The sequence below is a fragment of the Rhinopithecus bieti genome, unplaced genomic scaffold, assembly GCF_001698545.2.
Source record: "Rhinopithecus bieti isolate Rb0 unplaced genomic scaffold, ASM169854v2 scaffold_1853, whole genome shotgun sequence".
NCBI classification, from domain to species: Eukaryota; Metazoa; Chordata; class Mammalia; order Primates; family Cercopithecidae; genus Rhinopithecus; species Rhinopithecus bieti.
In genome coordinates this window covers 2443947-2454782 of record NW_016804151.1, presented here as the reverse complement: position 1 = coordinate 2454782, position 10836 = coordinate 2443947, and the positions used below count along the sequence as shown (strand labels likewise).

At 41.6% G+C, this 10836-nt stretch overlaps 1 protein-coding gene across 1 annotated transcript in view; it reads left to right on the top strand.

The window, feature by feature from the left end:
• Positions 1 to 261: 261 nt before the first annotated feature.
• TNFSF4 (TNF superfamily member 4) overlaps positions 262 to 10836 on the top strand; it is a 212861-nt gene continuing 202286 nt past the window's right edge. Inside the window, exon 1 of the mRNA XM_017866913.1 lies at positions 262 to 382. The gene's annotated coding sequence lies outside the window, so the exon portion shown is untranslated. The remainder of the gene's footprint in view (positions 383 to 10836) is intronic.

Genomic DNA, 10836 nt, shown 5'->3' with positions numbered 1-10836 from the left:
AGGCAGCTGAGGTTGGAGAATCACTTGAGCCTGGGAGATTGAGGCTGTGGTGAGCCGTGATTGGGCCACTGCACTCCAGCCTGGATGCAGAGTGAGACCCTGTCTCAAAAAGAAAATAATGAAAAGAAACGCAAATTCTCAGGCCTCACCTCAGACTCCCTGAATCAGAAACTCTGGGTGTGAGGCTCAGGAGCCTACAAGCCCTCCAGGGGATTGTTTGAAAGCCACTGGCTACTTTTCTGTCCTTACAGATTTCTGGCCAAAACTCATCCTTCTCTGCAAAGTGCCCAAGCTATATGATGGGGTCATCAAGGAGCTTCATTTGCTGAACATGGTGATCACCTTGAAGCAGGATTGATGAGAAGTAGTGCTCTGGGGAAAGGTGAGATTTGTACCCCTCTTCCAGTTGCTTTAATACATTCCATCTGACTGATAAAGGTGGGATACGTGTTGGCGTGAAGCATGGCCTAGGGCATATGACAAAATTAGATCAGGTGTGGAAATAAAGGGAACTTCAAAATCTGAAATTATTACCTCTGGTTGGGTTTTGGTTGTGGCTGGATGTATACACAAGCTGGGCTGTGACAGGAACAGTATGGAGTCCCAGAAGCTCTACTCTGGTTTGTGAAGGCTGAGATTTGAAAAATCCTCTTGTGAAGCACAGAAGGCCAATGAATAGTAGGTGAACTGGCTTCTCCAGGGTCCTATGGCAAATCAGCCTGTGGTAAGTAAGGTATTATTATTCCTGCCTCTCAGGGTTGCAGATGTGGTGTGCCTTTGGCTGAGGTGTGGGAAGAATAACTTAGGAATGCATCTTTGACCTAGGGTAAAAGAATTGACATTTATTTGCCCCTGACCTGCTCCCAATAGAAAATTTCTGAGCATAAAAAAGTGAAGCTTAGGATTTGAGGCCAATGGTTAAAAATATCCTTGTAAAGAAGCCATGAATTTTGAAGACATACTAACAACACAAGTGCAAATGGACAATAAGAAACTGATAGCGAGCTCTAGCTGGCACAAACTTTACATTGGCCACATAACAAGGCAAAAATAAGGATGATCTAATGTCTGACAAGCCGTTGACCATGAAATAGGACATTAGCAGCATTTTTCAACAAATGGACTTATTATTAATGACAAACCTTTCCCAAATATATAGTTGTATTAACCTGAGTTATCCAGACATATATGTATATGTGTGTATATATGTATGTATGTGGGTGTGTATGTGTTGTGTGTGTGTGTGGAATTGACTTATGTGACTCTGGAGGCGAGAAGCTTCATGTTCTGCTGTCTGCGAGCTGGAGATATAGGAAAGCCAGTGGTGTAGTTCAGTCTGAGTTTTGAGGCCTAAGAAGTTGGGGAGACGATGGTATAAGTCTCAGACCAAGGGCAGATGTTTCCATTCAAGTGGCCAGGCAGAAGGAGTGAGTTCTTCCTTTTTCCACCTTTAGTTTTTTTCATGTCCTCAACAGACTGGGTGATGTCAGTCCTCATTGGGGAGGACAGTCTGCAGATCCAAATGCCCATTTCATCTGCAAACACCTTGACAGACACACTCACAAATAATCTTTGGCCAAATATCTGAGCTTCTGTGATCCAGCCAAGTTGACACATGAAATTAACCATCGCAAGTCCACCCGTTGCCAACTTGATAGCCATACGTGCCTTGTGAAACCATACTTAACCTCCAAATAAAGACAATAACAAGTTCATAATTCTACATGATATTCCTATCCTGTATACAACAAAATGTATAACCCTTTTCCCAGAAGAGGAGTTAAAGCACTTGAGTGAGGTTTACCCTTCTTGAAATCTTATAACTTAAACATTATGATGTAAAATTAATAAAACTTAAATACTATGATAAAACAATACATTTTATGTTATATAATAGGGAAGTAAGAGAGGAAAGAAAACAAATGTATTTATACGTACATACACAATTGTATTCATAACAAAATAAGGAGGAAATAATCATGACAATTAGAGTCCTTATTTTTGTAACTAGGTGTGTGGTCATTGCTGGCATTTATTACTACTTTCTATCACAACTTATTCATATTGCCTTTGCCTTCAGCAAGTTTCTCAGTTCGTTGTGATTCTTTTCCTGGTGAAGTGACCCCAGCTTCATTACTGAGGGATCTGGGCCGTTAGTAGTTCTGTCTGGATTGTGTTGTAGTTCTCCACTGACCTAATCATAGGGCAGAGTAATAATAAGAGATGCCCCCAGGGATCTCCTGTATGAGAGATATACTCTTCCTTGCTCCATTGTGAGCAGTTCAATTTCCCTTGGGAGTAAAGATCAGTCACCCCAGTCAGCAAGGGAACTCCCTTTTTTTTGTCTGTTGATTCAGAGGCATGAAGAGCCTCAAGTGGCCAGGTGGCAGTTTTAACTTCCAATTAAATGGAACCATTGTTGTTCATTGTCTCCTGGTTGAAGCATTTCTCCTTTTGAAATTAAGACCTCTAGGCAGGCAGAACATAAAGTTGAAGGAACAAGAAGGAAACATTTTACTGGTATAACTGGAGTAACAATAGGAGGTGCCACTCCTGTTCCTATCCTTTGATTCCTGGACCTGTGAATCCTGGCTATGGGAGAAACAGCACTATCTATTACTTGCTGATTCAGAGCATATATAGTTTTCTGGGGGAATCTTGCCCAGCTCTGCAAATATTGCCACCTAACTGGTGCTGTAATTGAGTCTTCAAAAGACCATTCCAATATTCTGTCAAATCAGCTGCTTCAGGATAGTGGAAAACATGGTAAGACAAGTGAATTCCATGCTACACTTTATTTTCTGTGAAGTGAGTTCTTTGATCAGAAAAAAATGCTGTGTGAAATGCCATGACAGTGGATAAGGCATTCTGTAAGCTTGTGGGTGGCAGTTCTGGCAAAAGCATTGTGTTCAGGGAACACAAATCCACATCCACAGCGTCTATTCCAGTAAGAACAAAACACTGCCCCTTCCATGATGGAAGCCATCCAGTATAATCAGTTTGTCACCAGGTAGCAGCTATCTGATCACCTTGGGGAATGGTGCCATAATGGGAACTCAATATAAGTCTCTGCTGCTGGCATATTGGACACTTAGTGATAGCTGTAACCAGGTCAATGTTGATGAGCAGAAGTCCGTGTTGCTGAGTCTTTGCATAACCTCTATGCCTGCCACCATGGCCACCTTGTTTATGAGCCCATTGGGTGATGACAGGGGTGGTTGGGGAAAGAGGCTGACTGGTGTCCACAGAACAGGTCACCCTATCCATTTGATTATTAAAATACTCCTTTGCTGTGGTCATCCTTTGGTGAACATTCACATGGGACACAAGTATGTTCACATTTTTTTTCGTCCATACAGAGAGGTCTGTTCACAGATCACTTCTTTAAATTTCTTTGTCATCAAGTTTCTAACATGTTTTTTCCAAGTCACTGACCTTCCAGCTAAACCACTGGCCATGGATCATGAATTAATGTATATTTCTATGTCTGGCCATTCCTCCTCCCAAGCAAAGTGGACAGCGAGTTGCATTGCTTGAAGTTCTGCCCACTGGGACGATTTCCTTTCACCACTATCCTTCACAGATGTTCCAGAAAGGGGATGTAGTGCTGTAGCTGTTTACTTTTGGTTAGTGCCTCTGCATTATGCAGAATCATCTGTAAACAGTTCTAGGTCTTCTCTGTCAGCTGTTCCTAGGGAAATTTGCATGAGGGTATAAGTGCAGGTTGGCAGATGGCAGTAGAGCAGGGGTGAGGACCATGGATATTTGGCCATTTCTTCATATTACTTACTTTTGCCTCAGGGCCTGTTCAGACTCAGTCCCTTATACATCACTTCCATTTGATGAAAGAGTGCTGCTGTGCACACCCAACTTTGCGGCTTGGTGGGTCAGATAACATTTCATGATGTGCAGATCAGGCTACATGGTAATTTGATCACCCACAGTTAAGTGTTCAGCCTTGACTAAGGCTAAGTAGGAGGCCAAGAGCTTTCTCAACAAGACAGAAGTTATCTGTGTAGGACTACAGGGCTTTACTTCAAAATCTCAAGTGTTAATGGGTCTCGACCAACACACTGAAATGAGAATATGTTGCCTCCAGAATCCAAAGAGGCCCTGGAGGCATTGTGCCTCTTTTTTGGTTGTATGAGGGGCCAGATGCAAGAATTTATCTTTCACTTTGCAAAGGATATTTGGATGTTTCCCATACCACTGTATCCCTAGAAATATCACTGAGGTAGGACTGGGCATGGTGGCTCACACCTGTAATCCCAGCACTTTGGGAGGCCGAGGCGGGTGGATCACAAGGTCAGGAGATCAAGATCATCCTGGCTAACATGGTGAAACCCCGTTCTCTACTAAAAATACAAAAAAATTTAGCTGAGTGTGGTGGCGGGTACCTGTAGTCCCAGCTACTCGGGAGGCTGAGGCAGAAGAATGGAGTGAACCCGGGAGGCAGAGCTTGCAGTAAGCTGAGATCGTGTCACTGCACTTCAGCCTGGCCGACAGAGCGGGACTCTGTCTCAAAAAGGGGGCGGGGGGCGGGGGGGGGGAAGAAGTATCACTGAAGTAGAAGGCCCTTGAATTTTTGTTGAATTTATTTTCTATCCTCTGACACACAAATGTTTTACCAATAAGCCTAGAGTGGAATCTACTTTTTGCTCACTAGGTCCTCAATGTAATGGATCAGTATGATATCTTGTGAAAGAGAATGTCATCAGTGTAATGAATCAGTGTGATACCTTATGGAAGGGAAGGTGCCATGATCTCTAAGAACTAATTTATGATGACAAAGGGCTGAGGAGAGACCAGATCCCTGAGGTTGGACAGTGAAATTGTACTGATGACCTTGCCTCAATAAAGCAAACTGGCTTTGTTAGCCTTACGGACAGGTATGGAGAATAAGGCATTTGGCAGATCCATATCTGTAAACCGGGTACCAGGAGATGTGTCAATTGGTTCTAGCAATGAAACGTTATCTGTTATAGCAGCTATAATTGGAGTCACCACCTAGTTAAGCTTATGATAATCTATGTCATTCCCCAAGACCTATCTGTCTTTTCACAGACCAAATAGGTGAGCTGAATGGGGATTCGGTGGGTACCACTACCCCTGCATCCTTGAAGTATCTTAATGGTGGTACAAATCTCTGCAATTCCTCTGGGAATGTAGTGTTGCTTTTGATTTACTATTTTCCTAGGTAGTAAACCTAGGGAAAAGTGGAAGCCTTTTCCAAATGGCTTCCATTTGATCTTTCCCACCAGGATAGCTCTCACTTCACAAGTCAGTGAACCAGTTCATAGGTTCTGCCCGCTACTGACTATATCTGTTTCAATTCTGCATTCCAAAACTGGGGAAATGGCCACAGAATGGGTTCAGGGCCACTGAAAGAGTTCAGGACCCACTATGAGATGAACATGAGCCAAATTCCACTGATACCTGACTTTCATAATCCACTACTCTGACTGGAGGGCCACAGTGACATTTTGGGTCTCCTGGAATTAGTGTCAGTTCAGAGCCAGGGTCCAGTAGTCCTGAAAAGGTGCAATTATTTCCTTTTCCCCAATGTACAGTTACTTTGTTAAAAGGTCAAAGGTCCCTTTGTATAAGGCAGGGAGGTGTATTAATATAACTTTTAAGTAGTGAATAGGGTCCTTCTTCAAAGGGACCTGACCTCCCCTTCATTCAAGGGGTTGTAAATGATCTTGTTTGGAAATTGATTGAGGGGCTTTGGCTGTCTGTTTTTATGATACAGGTTAGACTTTGTTCACTTAACCTAGAACTTTTCTGCTTATCCAGATCAAGTAAGAATTTACTAGGTTTACTACCTATTTTACTTCTAGGAACACCGTGATCAGCCAGCCAATGCCATAGGTTTTATAATGCAGACCATTCAGTTTGCTGCTGTGACTCTGCTGTCCATGATGGTAACCACGCCCACCTTGTCTTTGGCAGTTAAGTGTTGCTGCTTGGCCCCTGCCATCCAGGATCCAATTACTCTCACTGCATTTAATTCTTAATTCAGTGGCTGCAGCTTCCACTGTGAGGTGTGGCCTACAGAGAAGAGCAATCACAAGGCTCTTCAGGGATGCCAGGGCTCCTCTCACAAATTTATTTCTCACTGTATTAGTGAAAGCTCTATCTTCTGGACCCTCCCAGTGTGAACGAGCAGGACTTATGACAAATCCACTCTTAAGATTCCAATTTCCCTAAACCATTGAATCTCTTCCTCTGCATTAAACCAGTGCAGGTGTGACACATACATTCACTCACTGTGGGCCAACTTTTGGTCCATGTTTCAGCCGATCAGTCAACAAAAATGTAGAGCCCTTTCTAATTCCTTGAGCTCAACATTTAATGCAGAATTTCTGCTTCGTGAGCCCAATCAATAAACTTGATTGGATTAAACTTTATGTTCTTTCCACCATTTGCCCAAACCTTATTTTTTTGTATTGAGGTAGGGTCTCACTGTGTTGCCCAGGCTGGAGTGCAGTGGCATGGACATAGCCTACTGCAGACTTGACATCCTAGGCTCAGGTGATCCTCCTGCCTCAGCCTCCCAAGTAGCTGGGACCAAAGATGTGCATCATCTTGCTGGCTAATTTTTAAATTGTTTTTCATAGAGATGCGGTCTCACTTTGTTGCCCAGCCTGGTCTCGCATTCCTGGGCTCAAGTGATCCTCCCAGAGTGCTGGGATTACAGGTGTGAGCCACCATACTTGACTCGAAACCTTTAATATGCATTTCTACTTGTGTTCCCTGGATTTATGACTGTATAAATGAGAAAAGTAGTTGTTTTGGAGTGTAGCACACCTCCTCTTGGGTCACACTTTGTACCTCACCTTTCGGGGCCTGCTGGGACAAATCTAGTTATAGGTATAGAAGCAAAGAGGTGGTGAGGGTGGGTCCTGGGGTGGATCAGCAGTCTTGCAAGGCAGTTGCCTGGGGTGAAGGCATGACAACTTCCTAGGAAGTTCAGGGTTAATCCCTTTGGATGAGGTGGAGAGGCCACTCCCACTGGGGGTGGGTAAGTGCTACCACTGGTTGTTCGGAGGCCACTTGTTCTGTGGGTGGGAAGGTTATTCTGCTGTGGGGTGAGGGAGCCTCTTCTACTGGCAAAGAAAACTACCAGAATTCAGGAACTCAATGTTCCCAGAGTCATCAAAGTTTTCTCACATGTCCCCATCCCAATTTATAAGATCCTATACTTTCCTAGTTTATGTCCTCACTTTAACAGTAGACACCCTGTGAGGCTAGGAGTTTAACTTGTGTTGTATTTCAGCTAGTTGCAAAATGAGATTCTGTTTTTGATTTTCAGCAGTCTCAGCTCTTTGGCTATAGGAAATAATGGCTTCCTTCAGGGCACACATAGACGCCTTTAGGTCATTTATGCAGTGCTCAAGCTGAGAGTTCAAATTCCTGAATTCATCCTTTTCTTACACCATTTTGGTCAGCAATATTAGGTATAAACAGCCAACCTCATTATAGTCACCAGTTTTCCCAAAATTTTCTCTCTCTATATATATGAGAGAAAATTTTGATAATAATTTTGAGTAATACAACCTCATTATAGCCACCACACTTGTTGATTCTTATAAGTGGTTGACTAGGAGTATCCAATGCAGATATTTTGTATATCTCTATTGCCAGAGTATGCCATGAATTATCAGTGCTCTCTTTACTTCTGAAAATAGTCATTAGTATCTTCAAAGCTCATCAAATTAGGGAGACAATTCCGGAATCCTGGAACCAATTCAGAAAATTCATCTGTAGCATTTTGTTCCCTTAAAACCAATCTCAGAAACAAACAAAATCTGTATTAGTTAGGGTTCTCCAGAGAAACAGAATACATCTTTATCTCTCTCTCTCTCTCTCTGTCTTCTATCTATTATCCATCTATCTATCTATCTATCTATCTATCTATCTATCTATCTATCTATCTCTATCTATCTATCTATCTCTATCTAAATATAAAAGATTTATTGGGAGGAATTGGCTCACGTGATTGTGGAGGGTAAGTAGTCCCACGATCTGCTATCTGCAAGCTACAGACCTAGGACAAAGGCTGGAGGTGGCAAAGGACCTTGAAAGGGATAAGTTCAGAGGCCAGGAAAGCCAGTGGTGTAATAGAGTCTGCATCTGAAGAAGACCTGAGAAGCAGGGGAAATAATAGTGTAAATCTCAGACCAAGGGCAGGAGAAAATGGATATTCTAGCTCAAGCAGTCAGGCAGAAGGGGTGAATTCTCCGTTCTTCAACCTTTTGTTTTATTCATGCCCTCAACAGATTGGACGATGCCAATCCTCATTTGGGAAGACAATCTGCTTTGCTTAGTCCGCAGATTCAAATGCTAATCTCATCTGTAAATACTCTCACAGGCATACCCAGAAATAATGTTTAGCCGAATATCTGGACACCCTGTATCCAGTCAAGTTGACACATAAAATTGATAATCACAATAAAGTATCTGGAAATGTAAAGTAAGAATAGCATGAGGCCAGCTTGATTAGCAAGACCCTTGACAACAGGTGCTTAGAACATGAAACAATCATTTTAGCATTAAAGTCCTGCAGTCCTCAAGTCAGGATCAAGTCTTAACATTTCACCAAACTCATGAACATATTTTTAGGACAGATATTAGTTTTTTTTTGTTGTTTGTTTTTTTAAAAGATGGAGTTTTGCTATGTTTCCAGGCTGGCCTTGAACTCCTGGTCTTAAGGGATCCTACCACCTCAGCTTCTTGAGCATATGGGACTACAGGCATGCACCACTGTGCCTTGATTTAAATTTCTTGCTTGTAATATCAAAAGACAAAAAGTTATACAACATGGAGAAATAGCCTATCCTTCTTGCTGAAATAATACAGATATAAATGGCTAAAATAATTCGAAGGAAAAATGGCATGAAATTAAACATTTTTTCTTTGTCAAGAAATAATATTGGAAAATATTGCCACATGTCCTATGAAGAAACAATAATCATGGCAAATTATGCAGTGTGGGATGCTTATTGCATAAGTTCATTGAAAGTACAGATGTTTCTCACGTCTTGGGTAATAGCACATTCTAGATTTTGTGTCAGTAGTGGATCACAGGAAGAACTGCGTTTGAAAGTGAACCACTGCAGGAAGGATATACAGATAGTCTCAATTGTAAATGATTTACTTAAAATCATCATTCTATGGGAAAACTGTATAATCTATAGCATTTTTTGTCTTCTTTGGATGAATTCTAAGAAATGCTGCTCTTGCAATGTCATCTATTATACTATAGAACTTTACACCACAGTGTAGCAGAATCTCAAGGTGCCAGCTGTGAGCTTCCAGGGACAAATAGTTGAACTTGTGTTCCCAGTTAAGGAGTTTGGACCTTACCATGGGGGTACATGGATCAGATTTGTGATTTGGGATGGTCATAGGCTGGAAGTGGCAAAGGGCCCTGAAAGAGCAAGTTCAGAGGCACGGAGACAGTTGTGAGGCAGGGCAGATGAGCTGGGTGGATGACGGATTCCTGAACTAGGGATGTTGTAGATAACAAAATATGTTGAGTGAGGGTGAGGAAATGTCAGGAATGACTCCCACGTTTGTGGCAGAGTTAGGAAGCAAGGACATTTGAAGTAGATTTCTGGGATACACATAGAAGGCAGAATGAGCTTTCAGCAGAATTTTTGTCTTACAGCTGCTTTTCTGTATTTTGCTCCCACATCTGGGTATCCTCTTCCACACATTTTAGGATCTTGGTGCCCTCATCCACGTCTCTGGCTATTCAGCCCTTCCATTCCTACCCAAGCCTAGACATAGGCCCCTACTCTAGCCTCGATTCCTTCAGTGCTCCCATCTCTCTTGTATCCTTTTGTCCCCCACCCTACCAACCAAACATTCATTCCCTTTAGGCTCTGGGTTAGGAAAATAAAATGGTCTGGAGACAGAATATGCCAAAATTTATGGCCTTGTGCTTCCAATTCAATAATTTTATTTGGAGTAAAATCCCCTTCTTTAAGGAGTTTTAATGGCAATTCACCAGTGTTTTATATACAGCTGGAAATTGTAGATGGTATAGCTGTAATTTTTAAATATTATACTAAATATAAGGCTTTTCCTCCTAACTTTGCTAACCTGTTTTCTATCCAAATTGCCTGATTTAGTGATTATAGATGGTCTTTTCTAATATCGTTTGTCTAATCTGAAGAAAGTCTGACATTTTGCCTCCTAAAACGCCAAGGATAAGTTTCTCGAGAAAGATGTATATTCTCTTCAAAGGACTTATCTAAATGTTTTGGCATCATTTCTCAGTAAATATGTACTCAGTAGCAAAGAATAAATGAATAGCTTCTCGGGACTCAAGCTGTTAGTAATACAAATAATAGTTACCAGTTGGTGAATGCCAGGCAGCCTACTGTAATTTACATCTATTATTTCTAATCCTAAAAATAATGATGTAATACAGAGAGTTGTTTGAATTAAACTTTGGATGAATTCTAAGAAACGCTGCTCTTGCAGTATTATCTATTATACTACAGAACTTTACACCACAGTGTAGCAGAATCTCAAGGTGCCAGCCGTGAGCTCCCAGGAACAAATAGTTCAACTTGTGTTCCCAGTTAAGGAGTTTGTACCTTACCACGGGGGTAGCGATAGGGCTTTACGATCATTTTTTTCCCTTTTTGTTTTCTGGGTTTCTTTCTTCAAACTGACTATAGTAAAACTTGGTTTGGTTGTACAAGAAGAGTACTGTGTTTATTCAAATTTATTCAAATTTGAAAATATTTTTATGTAAAACATTTAATACTTAAGCTAATTCTATGAGATAGGCATTAGCCCTCACTTGGTAGAGGAGGAAAT